Source organism: Lepidochelys olivacea (genome assembly GCF_965140295.1).
Source record: "Lepidochelys olivacea isolate rLepOli2 genome assembly, chromosome: 3".
NCBI lineage: Eukaryota > Metazoa > Chordata > Testudines > Cheloniidae > Lepidochelys > Lepidochelys olivacea.
The window spans coordinates 10407661-10422875 of record NC_140413.1 but is presented as its reverse complement, the minus strand read 5'-3'; the positions used below and the strand labels follow the sequence as shown (position 1 = coordinate 10422875).

The 15215-nt window shown below is 46.2% G+C and overlaps 1 protein-coding gene across 1 annotated transcript in view; it reads right to left on the bottom strand.

Moving 5' to 3' along the window:
• Positions 1 to 15215, bottom strand: part of BLK (BLK proto-oncogene, Src family tyrosine kinase) — a 92599-nt gene that overhangs the window by 62317 nt on the left and 15067 nt on the right. The gene's annotated exons all lie outside the window — the stretch shown is intronic.

Genomic DNA, 15215 nt, shown 5'->3' with positions numbered 1-15215 from the left:
GCGGTTTTCCCTCACACACAGCTCTAGGAGGACCATGAGAGTTTACCAGGTCACGCTGGGCTGTATCCAGGGAGGAGCCTGACTTGTGAAACTCAGAACTGAATCCAAACTTCCCCAAAGTTTTGGTGTCTTCAGTTCTGGAGTTTGGGGCTAGACTCATCTGTAGTTCCCATCAGCTGAAGGTAAGCCTGAATATAGAGGAGGCCAGATGCTCAGCCGGTATAGACCATCTCAGCTCCACTGAAGTTAATGGAGCTATGCTGATTTAGGCCAGCTGAGGATCTGATTCATGAGGTGCTAAGGACTGGCCTTACAGCCATAGTATTTTTGCTATACCTGAGGAAAAGCTGAGACAGGGCTGAATGAGTTAGGCAATTATGCACATATGAAAAGACCGATCAGGAATTTGTTTTTCCTCTTCAAGTCTCCATTTCACTGATATTCCCACACAAGAGATGATCATTTAAATGGAATCAGATCCCACTTCCAAAAAATAAATTGATTCCTGAACAGTTTTAATGGGGTCAAGAAATATATCAAAGTCTCAATCAGATTAACATTTCCCTCTCAACTAGGATCAGTGACTTGGCAGGATCTGAGTAAGGGAATTTCTAAGGTCCTTGGAATGCTTTTCTCTGTCTGCTCCCACAAGTCACCACCTTTCTAATTCTCACCTGAACATATGTATCTCCCTTGCCCAGAGCTCTTTGTTTCTCTCTCCCTCTGCTATTATTCCTCATCTAAATGTCATTTAATTATTTCTCTTATCAGGATTCAATTTACATGAAAGACACTGAACCAAATTGGGGCAGACCCTGCAATCTTGACATCAGCAACATCCTACTGAAATCAGCGGGGAGTCTGGGTGTACAAGGCATGAGACCAGGGCCCAAGGTTGTGTGCTATCGAAATTCACTTATTTACAGCAAAGTAATGCAGACTATAAGCCTGATTCCCTATGGGGCTATTCCAGTTTTATGGTATTGTAAATTTATCTTATTTACCATGGGAACATCTCTTAGGTCTTGATCCTTCTCCTTTTAAGGTCAATATCAAAACTCTCATTACCTTCAGTGGTGCAGTATCAGTGGATTTACACAGGCATAAAACTGGAGTAACGCACAGTTCAGATCAGGCCCAGAATTTCCAGCATCTAGCTCTACCTCACTTAAACCTGTCTTGTAAATTCAGGACACTCTGGCTATTACTGTTCTCTTCTATTATTTAGAACTAATAAAAAAAATACTCTTATCAAAACTTCTTTTTGACAAAGTAAAATTTTTGTGAAACATCCATTTCCACAGATTTTGTTTTCTGGTTTTCAATCAAAACCAAAATATTTTCAGTGTTTACCAAAAACTGATTTTTTTCCCCATTGATAATTCCGAAAATTTAAACTAAAAATATCCACAAAAATGGAAAACAGTGTTTGTCAAAAGTAGTGTTTTTTTTTTCAAAATGTTTCACAGGAAAAAACAATTTCCCAATCAGTTTTATTTGTATTATGTTGTCCCATTTGAAGACGGACATTTCTCTTTCAATACTTCTCATTCACTGACAGTGAAATATATGATAGAAAAAAGAGAAAAGACGAGACAGAAAACAAGATATATCTTTTACTCAAGTTTCTCTGTTAATCTAGCATAGCTTTATTCTCAATCCTTCCGTTCATACATATCTCATATGCCTTTGATTTCCCCATATATCTCATCTAGCTTTTACTATTGCCCATGGCCCATTTCTTAAGCACCCCCCCTCCTGAGTATCCTATTTTGCGGGATATCATTCCTCTTGTCCCAAGATTACCTCCAAATTTCCACACAAATCAGGTGTCCCTTACTTTTCTTGTTGAAAATTATTTGCACCAGACACCCCTAATCATTGCTGGAGAGAGAGCTACATGCGCTGGTGGAAGGAATCCTACTGCATTTGAACTTTCCTGCACGAACAATTTTGTTGTCCCTCATTTTGCCCATTACCCCAGTTTGGGTCTCGACAGTTGGAGAGGTATTGTCTCAAGCTGCAGGGCTGCCTTTTGTGTGCTGAGTGGCCTGTAAGCATGTGCTCAATGGGTTAGTGCTGCAATAACACGGTAGTGGGGGAGCCGCAGGGACCCTTAACTGTAATAGTGCAGCGGGATGAAGAATACAAACAGATTAGTCCATGAACCTTCCTAATCAATTAGCAAATACATTATTCATTAATAAAGCTTTTAATTCATCAACCAGCCATGGTCATGGTCAGACAAATCAGTTATTCACTGTTCTTTCCCCCACATCAGTTGGCACAGAAATCAGTCCCAAACCACTGCTTTTTGTTCTTTGGTCAGCTCTCCTGCGTCTTACATTCCATGCAGTGGGCCGGCTGGGAGGTTGAGCACTGTGTTTCCAGCATGGCACTTCTGTGTGCAGAGAATGAAAGGTACAAAATTGGGTTGCTATTCCTGTTTATGGGGGTTAGATGTTACTGCTCAAGCCCACTAGTATCCCATCAATCCGCATTTAGGGACGTTCATTAATCCATGGCTCAGACCTGCATATCGAGAGATGGTTGCTATCTCCACCACACTTAATAATGATAATCAGAGACTGTAATCTTTTGTCAAGGACAGTGGAAGTTATATGTACATCTCTGTAGATCAGTGGTGGGCAACCTGCGGCTCAGGCCACTTCCTGCAGCTCCCATTGGCCGGGAACAATGAACCATGGCCCCTGGGAGCTGAGGGTGGCCATGCCTGCGGACAGTCAATGTAAACAAACTGTCTTGCCTCCTGCCAGCGGATTACCCTGATGGGCCCTCGTGGGCTGCAGGTTGCCCACCACTGCTTTAGATGCTAATTTCATCTCATTCTCACTAGCTCTAATTTTTACTGCTCCTACAGCCGGACACAGATTTGAGACATTGATGAGAAATGCTGGGAGCATTAAATAAAGGTCTGATTGCCCTGCATGGATGTCAATGAATGGGAGTTTAGACATTGCCATCAACTGGAGCAGGATTTAGCTCTAGGACCCTGATCTTGCACATTTGTACAAGCAAGTAGACACCGATGGCTGCCCAGAGCCTTATTGGTATCAATGGGGAATAGGATCCACTCTGGAGTGAACTGCAGGATCACAGCCTAAGTGATCCTTGAGCAATAAATGTGCCTTTCTTCTGTCTCGTGAGATGTAAAAAAGGAAAGGGAAAGTGTCCTTCTGAAATGTCTTTTTATTTTGAGAGAGAAATGGAACAAGAAAAAGATGAGGAAGTTTTGTTAAACAATTTGCAAAGAACCGTGCAGTAGTGTAGTATCCATGCATTCCTACCTTGCTCATCACTGTACAACTTGGGCTCCTTTTAACTCCATGGTGATTTTTAACAGTGGTTGTACACCTTTCAAAAGCCGTCATGAGGTACCGGGCTGGGGGAGGGAGCCTCCTTTCTTACACTATCCTTTGCTAAATACAAACCCAGGAATTCCGTGGACCTACGAACAGGAACATTTTTGTGGGCACCGTGGGGGACTTAAAAAAAACCTCTTGGGTGAGGAAGAGCTCCACAGTCGAAAACAAGGGAGCCCAGATCTCCATCTGAAATGGACGGCATGGCCCAAGTTTTCAAAAAGCTGCCAGTGATTTTGGGTGCTCAGTTGAAGACACCGTGGCCTTGATTTTCAGAGATGGTGAGCAGCCCCCGACTCCAGCAGAACGCAGTGGGAGCTGCAGATAAAAATTAAAAGACTAGCAATGTCTCAAGCTGAGAATTTTGATCCAAATATTTTAGATTTTTTTGTCCCTTAGAGTCTCGAGGCTCAGATTTTGAGCTTCCTTAACCCATGCACTGCAAAGTCTTGTTTTAGCCGAATAAAACGAGAACTGACACCATTAACGAGCCATTTTGAAGCCTGTGTCATGGCAATGAAATAATCTCATCAGGATCCTACTAAAAATCTGTGATTGCTACAATCAGGTACCCTCCAGCCGGGGTCTGCAGCCCTCAAAGGTCCATGCAAACCCTTCTGTTAAAGTCATTTAATACTCTGACTCAACTATTTCAGCTGGTATCATGACATTTGCAAATGTAGATCCAGTATTAACCAGATTGCCTTTATTTCTGTGCAACTGTCCATTTTTCTTGCTAATTTATTGCAACATACTTCTGTCCAATATACACAGTAGCTATGAGAGGTCAGTGCACACAGGGAGTGTTGAGTGTGCACTAGGAATCCATGCAGATCAGGATAACACTTTTCACGTATACTGCATCTCTGATCTGAAGAACTCAAAGCCCTTTATGATTTTTAATTGATTAAGCCTCACAGCAACCCTGGGAAGTAGGTATAAATAGTCCCATTTCACAGATGAGGTGCAGAGAGATTAAGCAGCTTGTTCAAGATGGCACAAAGAGTCAGTGGCAGAGATGGATGTAAAAGAACCCAGGAGTCCTGACTCCTAGTGCAGATTGGAGAGGAAAAATTTGCCCTTCGTTTGTAAGTGTTATGGCACACAGCCAGCTCCTCAAAGATATTGAGGTTCCTAACTCCCCTAGCTGCTCTGTATTTTGGACAGGGGTATGTTGATTTCAATGGGAGTTAGGAACCTCAATATCTTTGAGGATCTGGGCCGACGCCCATGGCATGAATGGTTGAGATACAAACACAGGGCTCAATATTGCAACCACGCAATGCACTCAATGCACAGAATGCCAACTGAAATCAAACACACCCATAAGGTAACGGGGCTGCAAGTTAGAGCTCTTCCTTAGAGAATTTGAAGATTTGGGGAACAGACAACTGAAAGCTAGAGAGGTTTAGACAGAAGATCCCAGGTGTGTGGGTGATGAAGTCTTCTGGGAGTGAAGCAATTACACCCCAGCTCACTCTGTTTGAGATCACCAGCATCCCAGAAGCTCCATCCCCAATTAAATTGAACCCTTTGTCTGCCTTACCCAGGTTAAATAATGAGCTACAAAGTTCAGGGTTTAAATTAAAAAAAAAAATGAGAAAGTGGAAAATATTTCCCAAGAGGAGAGAAATGTCACTGAATCACATAACCCACTGTGGGGCAAAGCGGAGAGAGGTCACTTTAGAAGTGCTCTCTTTTTACAGTGTCTTCTCTGCCCATCATGCCATGATGGAGGTTTAAAGCTTTGGTTTGAACCACACACAGTCCTTCAGGAGACCAATACAACAAGCATAATTTATCTATTAAGCACCTGGTCCTGCAACTCCCATTAATTTCAGGATTGGGCCCTGATTTCACAAGAAACACACGGGGAAGCAGCTAATCATACCTTTATGTTTCAATGTATTTAATTCTTTCAGGAAAAAGAAGGTGACCAATGCCCAAGAGGGAAGTTGCCAGACCGGATTTTCACAGTTAACTGCAACAGTACCCCGATAAATAAATCAGATTGCCGTTAGCTACCCAGCAAATTTCCAGCTCAACATTAATTAATGAGCAACCTTGCTCAACTCAATGGGAGTTAAGTGTCTAACTCCCTTGGGCACTTTGGAAAGTGTCACTAGGTGCTTATCTGCCTCTTCAGGCACCTAAATACCTTAACCACCTGGCCCCTTGGCACTGAATATTAATGGACCAGATCCTCAAGTGGTGTGAATTAGCATCATTCCATTGAAGTCAGTGGAGATATGCCAGTTTACATCAGCTGAGGATCTGACCCCCCGCAAAGCACGGAATCACAGAAACGTAGGGCTGGAAGGGTTCTCAAGAGGTTGTTTAGTCCATATGATATTTTTGTAGTCAGGCAGGTACTATGCAACCAATGAAAGAATAATCCTCACGATAAAGTGGGGCTAATGGAAAAGCAGGCACTTACCTTGGTGTGTCTCTTGATCGGACTACAGCATAGTTCTTTAACTTCTAGTCATCCTCCAGCATGAAAAACTCCTTTGCAGGGTGTGTGTTGAGGACCATTGGCCCGTCTTGATAAGTTTTGATTCTTAAAACACACACCGAGAGAAACTCCAATTCTTCTTGGCTCTGTCAGCTGACTGCTGTTAGTGGTTTCCTGCCGAGAGCAGCTGAATGACAAATCTAGCTGGTTTGTTACACTTATAGTAATTGGGGGTTGGTAGTGCAGCCCCACACCAGCACGCCAGGCTAATGTTAGTACAGTGACCAGCTCATTAGTGCTCTTCCCACACACCCCCCCCACCCCGCAAAGACTCCCCAGGCTACGTGAAAAGCAGTGCCCAGGTGCAGACTGTGTCTGCTCCCCTTCTAACGCACACTGATGCCATTCGAATGTAACTCTGCTCAAGGGCGTCAGATAGGTATATCAGTGAGAGAAGAATCAAGCCCTGAAATTTTTTGCCTAGGTGCCTTCAGGATTCTACATAATGGCTCACAAGTAAGTGCCCTCTGGCCAGCCAGGCGGGGACTGAGCTATGTACTGGGTGAATAGAACATGAGAGAGGATTTACCTCTGGCCAGATTCCAATGCCAATGGTTATACATCCTGCCTAACTAAAATTCCCCCTGTGTATTCATCTAGGTTATTGCCCTGTTTTCTAGTTCACTTTCTGTTTGGGACTGAGGTGCAGCTGATGTGCATGTTTAAATAACAGTTATGTTCCATGCCAGAGCTGGCTGCATTTCAGAGATGAGGTAAGGATTAGACTGAGAGACAGGAGAGCAGCTGGGGATGGGACGTGCAGAAGGTGGTAATTCAGACTCTGCCCAGTCTGTCCCTAACGCTGGGAAGTGTGAGGATTTGCATTTGTCATGTGAGCTTTCCTACCTTTTGTACATTTAGGCCTTGATATTGCAACCAGCTTTGTGTGGGCAGAGCCCTGTGCCCCCTCCTGGAGCTCTACGGAAATCAACAGTGTGTCCACACAGAGCTCATGGCGGCATTGTGCCCCTTAGTCTGTGGTATTTCTGTGCGTGTTATTGCTATGAATGGGGCTGTGTGGACACGGAGCTGAATTCCCAGATTATTGTATATCTAGGGCGGTGTAGTGCCATATTGAAGTGACACTTCAACTCAACCATCTTCAATGAGGTTTCAAACCCAGAAGCCCACTTCTGTTGACAAGAGCTGGGCAAATAATTGATTTTTTCAGTTCACTGGCAATGCAGAAAAATTGCGGGGGGATTCATTTCTGGTTAAACGAAATGTCTGATTTTGAGTCATTTAAGTTTTCCAAGTTTTCTTAAATAAAATCAGTATCGAAATCAAGAGCCATTTTGAATGGAAAAAGTGAAATGGTTTGTTTAGAAAATGTCAAAACGAAACTTTGAAATCTTTTCAAACATTGAATTTGGTTTTGGTTTTTACGGACCTACACACTTTGCCAGAATCGACATGAATTTGTGAGACAGTTCAATTGTCCCAAATCTGAATTTCCAACAGGAAAAATTGGCAGTTGAAAAATTTCATTCAGCTCTACAGCTGACCCCTGTTTTCATCGGATCCAGATGGTGCCTTTCCCCCCTCCTCACCCGGGGCATGAGCCAAAACCCAGCAAAGCCAGGGAATCTTTCCACTGACTTTAATGGCTTTTAAACGGGGCGTGGATGAAGGCAAGCTGGCTGGAGCTTCATCAGCTGAGACAGAGGTGATGCTGGTGAAGGCCGTGATTAATTTTGTCACCTCCCTCCATAGAAGCATGTGCCAACCTTTTGTCAAAGGGGTTTGCTATCTAGGAGCATGGTTTGAGCCGCTTTCGGCCCCTGCAATCCCAGGTAGCAACGCTGGCTAAGAGCACACTGTCTCCTGGCTAAACCCAGATGGGAGCATCTCTTTCTCATGGAAGGGGGCCTCTCTGGATGCTGACGCCTGCCATGTGACGGGGCACAACCCTGACCCATATCAGAGGACGGGGGGGGGGGGGGGCAGGGCACTGAGGTCAGTATCTTAGGAGCACTTGTGCGTGTCACATGACCTCCTTACTACACTCTCCTTTGGTCACCTCTATGCTGGATCGTTGTATTGTCCTCTAGTTAGTGCTCCCCGTGGAGACCCCTCCCCCCCAGGACAAGGCAACTCTGAGTGAACCTGTTACACTTGTGCTCCAGACTGCTCTGCTGCTTGTAATTCAGAGGACTGGTATCAATCGAGAAAGCCATATATGCCCTGAAACCTGCCTACTATGGGGAATGCAGCCATGGAAATGTGGCAGAGATGTTCTGTTTTCTTTGATCTGTTCCTTTAAACGCAAGAAGGTCTCCCTGCTCTTTGGGGGCTAGGGATATAGGGCATTCTTGGTGGAGGGCCCCCAGCTCCCTGGATTTATTGCCGTATTAGAAGTGGTTTGTGAGAGGCGGAGTGTATTGACATTTAAGCACCAGGCAATCCAGTCTAAGAGGCTATTTAGCAACCCCCACACCACTGATAAAATATCAGACAGAAGCTGAAGAGGATCGAGATAAAAGAACTCAGCAAGAGACACTATAGTCCTGCCCTCAACTAAATGGATGAAATCCAGCTGGTAACTAACCCCATTGAGCTCAGTGATGTTATACCAGGGACATGACCCTGCATAGTACAATCGTGGAACATTGGGCAACGTTGTATTTTGGATTGTGCTGACAATTTATTATCCCTCTGTCAATGGGGAAACTGTGGCACGGAGGGGATAAGTGACTTGCCCAAGGCCACACAGCTAGTCAGTGGCATTCATGGGACACAGAACTTCTAACTCCCTGCTCTGTGTTCTAACCTCTAAACTGCTCCTGCCCTCATGATCCTTCTTGGTCTGGAATCAGACTGGCCACTCTTTTCTTTAATTTCCAAAGCCTAAACCACAGCATCTTGCCCTGCCCACCAGCCCTCTCTATCCTGTAACAAAGATGGGCTGAAATTATTTTCCCATACCGCTTTCTTCTCATTTTCACAAAGGATCTGACAGAAGCCCCCTTGATGGAGTATTGAACTAGACAAGCTATTAAATATTGGGTTAAATATTTATATTGGATGGGTTGGGTTAAAGGCTGAGCATTGTTCTGGGTGGGAGTGTGAGAGAACACACAGATACAAAGGTCATAGGAAGAACAGAGAGAGAGGAAGAGGAAGGCCAGGTCTACACTATAAACTTACATTGATCTAACTACATCATTCAGGGGTGTGAAAAATCCACCCCCCTGAGCAATACAGTTATACTGACCTAACCTCCAGCATAGACAGGGCTAGGTTGATAGGAGAAGCTGACAGGAGAAGCGGACATACTGCCTTTCACGGAGGTGGATTAACTATGCTGACAGGAGAAGCTCTCCCACTGGCATAGCAGCGTCTTCACTGAAGCACTGCAGCAGGGCAGCTGCACCGGTGCAGCGTTTTAGGCATAGGTGCGGGAGCCAGGGGTGCGGCAGCACCCCCAGGTTTTATGCGGGGCCCTGCTCCTGGCCTCGCACCTGGGGTCCTGGCTGCCTCCCCGCGCCCGGCGCTCCACTTTTGGCTCTGCCCCTGGCCCCAGCCTCAGCCTCCTTACCCCTATCCACATATCCCTCCGGCCCCCGGAGCCACGGCCCTGGTCCTGGCCCCGGCTCTAGAGGGCGACAGGGGACGCGGACAGGAATAAGGATGGGGCGCAGCTCCCCCACTATTAAAAGTGTTCCGACGCCACTGGTTTTAAATGTAGACCTGCCCGAAAAAAGGCAAGCAAAGCCAAGCAGGAGCCTGTAACCACAGTGTGGCTGACCCTGGAAGAAAAAGCTAGAGAGCTTTTGGGTCTGTTGTTGGCTAAAAGGATTTGAGTGGCTGGTCAGCTCAGAAACTGCTCCTTTTTGTTCTTGGTTCCTTCTGTGTTCAGAGACACAGGACTTTGCAAATGAAACAAGACTGTATGAAAGAAATACCTGGCTCCGACCAATTTCTACCCGCAACTGGGACACCCACACAGCCCCAAATGCTGACTAGCCACTCGGGTCAAATAGGAGCATCATCGATGCTTGCTGTGGGATTTAGTTTCCAAGGAGCGGGCATGTGAATGGGGATTCTTTTGGGACCAAGATGGAACAAACAATGGAGGTGCCTTAAGAAACCCAAAGTAGCCAGCAGGCTTTAAAGCAGGAGCTGGAGGCTGCAAAAGGATTTAAGCCAAACCTAGAACAAGAACTGGAGGTTTCCCAGAAAGGCCTCAGGGACTTCCAGGCTGAGATGAGATCCCTGTTGGAGCAACAATTACAAAGTGCCGGGAAAGCCTGGAAAACCCCACAGCAGCACAGCTAGACTGGAATGGTAAAATGGCTGCCGGATGGGAGGCTCTGGGAGCAGGGTAAGGGGGAGGTGATGGGGAGCTGCTGAAGTATTATTGTGGCTCTTTGGCAATGTACATTGGTAAATTCTGGCTCCTTCTGAAGCTCAGGCTGGCCACCCCTGAGCTAAAACCTCAGCTACAGAAGGAAATCAAAGGGTCACGGCCCACAGTGGAAAGCAGCCATCTGGATAAGGAATTGAGAGAGAGCCAGAGGACTTGGGTAAGAAGGGATACTTACAACAGTTTTCTAGGGGCCCAGAGGGGAGAGGTTGGGCTGTCCCAACTCAAATAATATAAAAGCATTGAGAGAAAAACTCCCTTTGTCTCAGTTCAAAATCATAGCCAGCTCGGGGTACGTCTACACCTAAAACACTACAGTGGCGCTGCTGCCCTGCTGAAGCGCTGACGTGAAGACACTACCTACGGCAACGGGAGAGGGGTTACCTACGCTGACAGGAGAACTCCTCCCATTGCTGTGGGTGTAGAACTTGGATCTTTTCTTGCAGCAGTGCACCAGAAGAGGAAGCAGCTGCGAGTGAGGAAGGTGGAGGCTGATCACCATGAGTCCTGTAAGTACAGCTCCGTGTTCAGTATGTGTGATGAAAGAAGGGATTCGAATCTGGCCTGGGACTGTACTGAACGATTGGCACAAATGATACATTTGGTTTCAAAACAAGGGAAATTGGCAATAATGCCAAAATTAAAGGAAACAGTTCAATTAAATCATAGAAATGTAAGAGTGGAAGGGACCTCAGTCGCTCATCTAGTCCAGTCACCTGCACTGAGGCAGGACCGAGTATTATGTAGACCATCCCTGACAGGTGTTTGTCTAATCTATTCTTAAAACCTCCAGTGATGGAAATTCCACAACCTCCCTACGTAATTTGTTCCAGTTCTTAACTACCTTTACAGTTAGCAAGTTTTTCCTAATGTATAAATCTAAATCTGCCTTACTGCAATTTAAGCCCATTACTTCTTGTTCTGTTCTCAGTGAATAAGGAGAACAATTTATCACCCTCCTTTTTATAACAACCTTTTACGTACTTGAAGACTGAGTCCCCTCTTAGCATTCTGTTCTCCACACTAAACAAACCCAATTTTTTCAATCCTCCCTCATAGGTTGTGTTTTCTAGACCTTTAATCATTTTCATCGCTCTTCTCTGGACTTTCTCCAATTTGTCCACATCTTTCCAGAAGTGTGGTGCCCAGAACTGAACACCATATTCCAGTTGAGGCCTTATCAGTGCTGAGTAGAGTGGAAGAATTACGTTTTGTGTTTTGCTTACAACACTCCTGCAAATACATCTTAGAATGATGTTTGTGGTTTTTTTGCAACAGTCTTACATTGTTGATGTGTGATCCACTATAACACCCAGTTCCTTTTCCGCTGGTACCGTGAAAAGATTGGCCACGAAAAGGATGATTGTTATAAATTTAAGGCAGGCCAAGAGAGACCGCTGCAAGCACCTAGTGAAAGCCTCTCTCCCAGTTCAGAAAATGGGGGGACCCCAAGTTGAGGGGGAAACATTTGGAGGTACACATTTCAGTCCCACAGGTTTGTTTAGATCTGAGTGGTTCCACAACAGTAATGGGAGTCTGGCTATTGAGTGTGTATCAGGATCTATTTTGTGTGACATGGGCTCAGACATGACAGTTATTGGACTGTACAGGCTAAACAGGCTAGGGAATAGTGAATCCAAAACTGAGCCACTTAACTGGTCTCAAATGCAGATAGTGACTTGGGGAAGGGCACCTGTCCAAAGACTGGAGAAAACTGAGTTTCTGAAATGTGAGCAAGACATCTGGGTGGCTGAAAGAGTGGATGAACTAATAATTGGCTTGGATTTCATTAGGGCGAACAACTGTGTAATCAATGTCAGGAAAAATGTCTGACAAATTCAGTCTGTGGAAATTCCCTTTAAAGACATGGCGCAAGCAAGAGGAATGGTTTGTAGGCAATTGGTTTGCAGTGAGGAAGTTGTCCTGCCCCTGCAGGTAGAAACCATTATAACAGCTACGTGCTGTGATGGCTTTCCAGCAAGGGACACCTAGGGAGTGGTTGAAACTAGTCCGAAACTCAGGCACTCAGGGAAATCTTAGTTGCTAGCGCTCTTGTGGATCTGAAATGAGAACTGATCGCTGTTCATTTGCAGAACCTTTCTGAAAAGCAGAGAATAGTAAAAAAAAAAAAGGGGGGGGGAAGGGGGAGGGCTGCCCTTGCAAAATGTGAATTAGCGGTTGAGTTAAATACCAGTCTAGAAGAAAACTAGAAGAGGAAAGGTTGAATGGGAGGGAAGGTGAGCTCCCAGAGTTTCTACTGGTCTTTTTCCAGTGCGATGCTGTCCGCTTAAATGGGGAACAGCCAACCAGCCTGAGACGCTTTCTGGGTAGCAATCAGGAGATGTTTTCCTGGCCTAACAGAGTCATAGGCTGTACTGCACTGGTCCAGCAGTTGACTGATACTGGGGGAAGCCAACCCATTTAATAGTCACCTCACCAGTTGCCAGTAGCAAACAGGGAAGAGGCACTATCAGCCATTGAGGAAATGTATCAGGAAGGCATAACTCAGTCTTCAGCCAGCCCTTGATTCTCACCCAGAGCACTGGCCAAGAAGAGGGATGGCAGTGCCAGGTTCTGTGGGAACTGTAGAACATTAAATGAAGGCACCTAAATGATTATTGTCCATTACCACAAATAGATGATACCCTGGATGCTGTAATAGGTTTAATCTGGTTTTCCACACTGGATCTTAAAAGTGGGTTTTGGCAAGTGGAAATGAAAAACCTGCTTTCCCAAAAGGACCAGGCTTGGGGCAGTTTAAGAGATGTCTTTTGGCTTGTGCAATGCACCAGCCACATTTGAGAGACGAATGGAGAGGGTGTGATATGTAATGCCCCTCTCAGCCTGGCTGTTACGCCGAGATGATATCCTGGTGCATTTGCTAAACCATTTGAACAGGAACTAAAAAAATGTACAAATGGTTGGTGGTAAACTGAAGGTGGCCACTTTGAAACTGAACCCAAAGATATGTGAGTGGTTCCAAAAAGAGGTGCCTTTCCGAGTACAAAATATACCCCCACAGGCCTCATGTTCGGGCACTAGCTAAGGTCCCCAGCAAGCCTCTCGTATGGAGTTCCTGAAGAGAGACAGAGGCACTTGGATTATGGAGAAACCCTTCCATGAAAACTGGAAAAAGTTCAGCGTTTTGCTAGGGAAAATGTGAGGATAGCCTCTGATACAATGCAGAGACTCAAGGGTAGCCAAATGTACTGACCCTCCAAGCTGCATACAATAATCTTCTGACATATGAGAGCCAGGGCGCACCTGCCAGGACTTCAGCCCTGCTTCTGTTGGACCCCCAAACCCCTGCAGGCACGCCTCGTGGGACTGAAGCTCCAAGACCCTCCTCCCCTCTGAGCAGAAGCCAGAAGCAACATGTGTGTGGTTGGGGGGGGGCACATGGAGTCATATTATTCCCCCCCCCGCAGATTTTTGCAGGGTTTGCTGACCCCGCTCAGTCACATGGTGCCACAGGGCCCCCTCCCTGCATGGCAGCTGCTGAAGCGGGCAAGCTGGGAGCTGCGGCTGTGGGGAGAGGCAGCGGCAAACAGTTGGGAGCCGCAGGGAGAGTCGCTGCTTTTGCTGCTGTCTCTCCAGGCAGAGCTAAAGCAGCGGCCCCTCTCTGCAGCTCCCAGCTGTTTGCGGCTGCCTCTCTATGCAGTGCTAATGTAACCCGCACACTTCCTGGGGGTGGTGTTCTGGCCCAGCTAGTGACAGTAGGGTGACCAGATGTCCCGATTTTATAGGGACAGTCCCATTTTTTGGGTCTTTTTTTATATAAGCTCCTATTACCCCCTACTCCCTTCTGATTTTTCACACTTGCTGTCTGGTCACCCTAAGTGGCACCAAGACCACTTAGAGAGAGTTAAATGAGTCGGCTTTACAGCCCTAGCTAGCAGCCAGTTGGCTTTTAGCTCATGCGGTAGAGGCTCATGCACTAAGCTCCAGAGGTCCCAGGTTCGATCCCACCCGCTGTCTGTCAGTGTTACACTAACACCGGGGAGCTGCAGGAAGGGGCTGTTGAGGGTAAAGGGGGGCCTGCCAGAAGGGATGTGACTCATGCTGTTGGGGGGATGGGCCTTTAAATTGTGGAAACCCCCCCCCCCACTCTCAGTAGGTACCAGTCGTCTCTGGCAGACACCCCCAGCCCCACCACCCTGCCGCAGGGCAGAAGCCCAGAGCTCCCCCCACAAGTCTGGTAGGTGGCAAACGTGGGGGAGCTCTGCAAGCCGCACTTTAACTGTAAAAGAGCTGCATGTGTCTCGGGAGCTGCAGTGTGGCCATCCTGCTCTATGACATATAGTCATGTGAGGAAACATTTAAAAGAGGGAACCTGGTCTTGTTCCACAGTCCTAGGAGAAAGGAGGGAAGGACCCCTACCTTGTATATACCTTGGGAGGGACGCTACTCAGCAGGGACTCAACTAACCAAAGTGGTGTACAGGATACAGTTGGCTCCCAGGACTAAACCTCAAGTTATCCATAAGGACCTTCTCAGGCAATATCAGGGGGATAGGATTTCAGCATGGCTGCCCCCCAAATCTGACTGTGGGCCCTGAGGCTTGGAAAGTTATGACAGCAATGAGCCCTTCTCCCCGTGCCCCCATTTGAACAGAATGGGCAGTGTCTGGCTCAGCCAGCAAATTTCAGCCAGCAAATTCCACGGAAACAATAGGCTTTCCTCAGGGGCTGTTTGAAAGGGGCCCTTCTCTCGCAGATAAAAGGAAACGGCAGAGACAAGCCTCAAAGAAAATTGGGAGGGAATACAATTATTTTCGGTTGGGCTTTTTTTCTGAGTCAATAAACTGAATTTTATTTAAAAATGGGGAATAGTTACAAACCTTACTAGTGGCTGCACCATCTAGTGGCCTGTTTTACAACTAACAATATCCTCGTGCTATTAAAAAGCTTTCCAGTTAAAATCTTAGACTATTATAGGTCAGAGTAAGCAT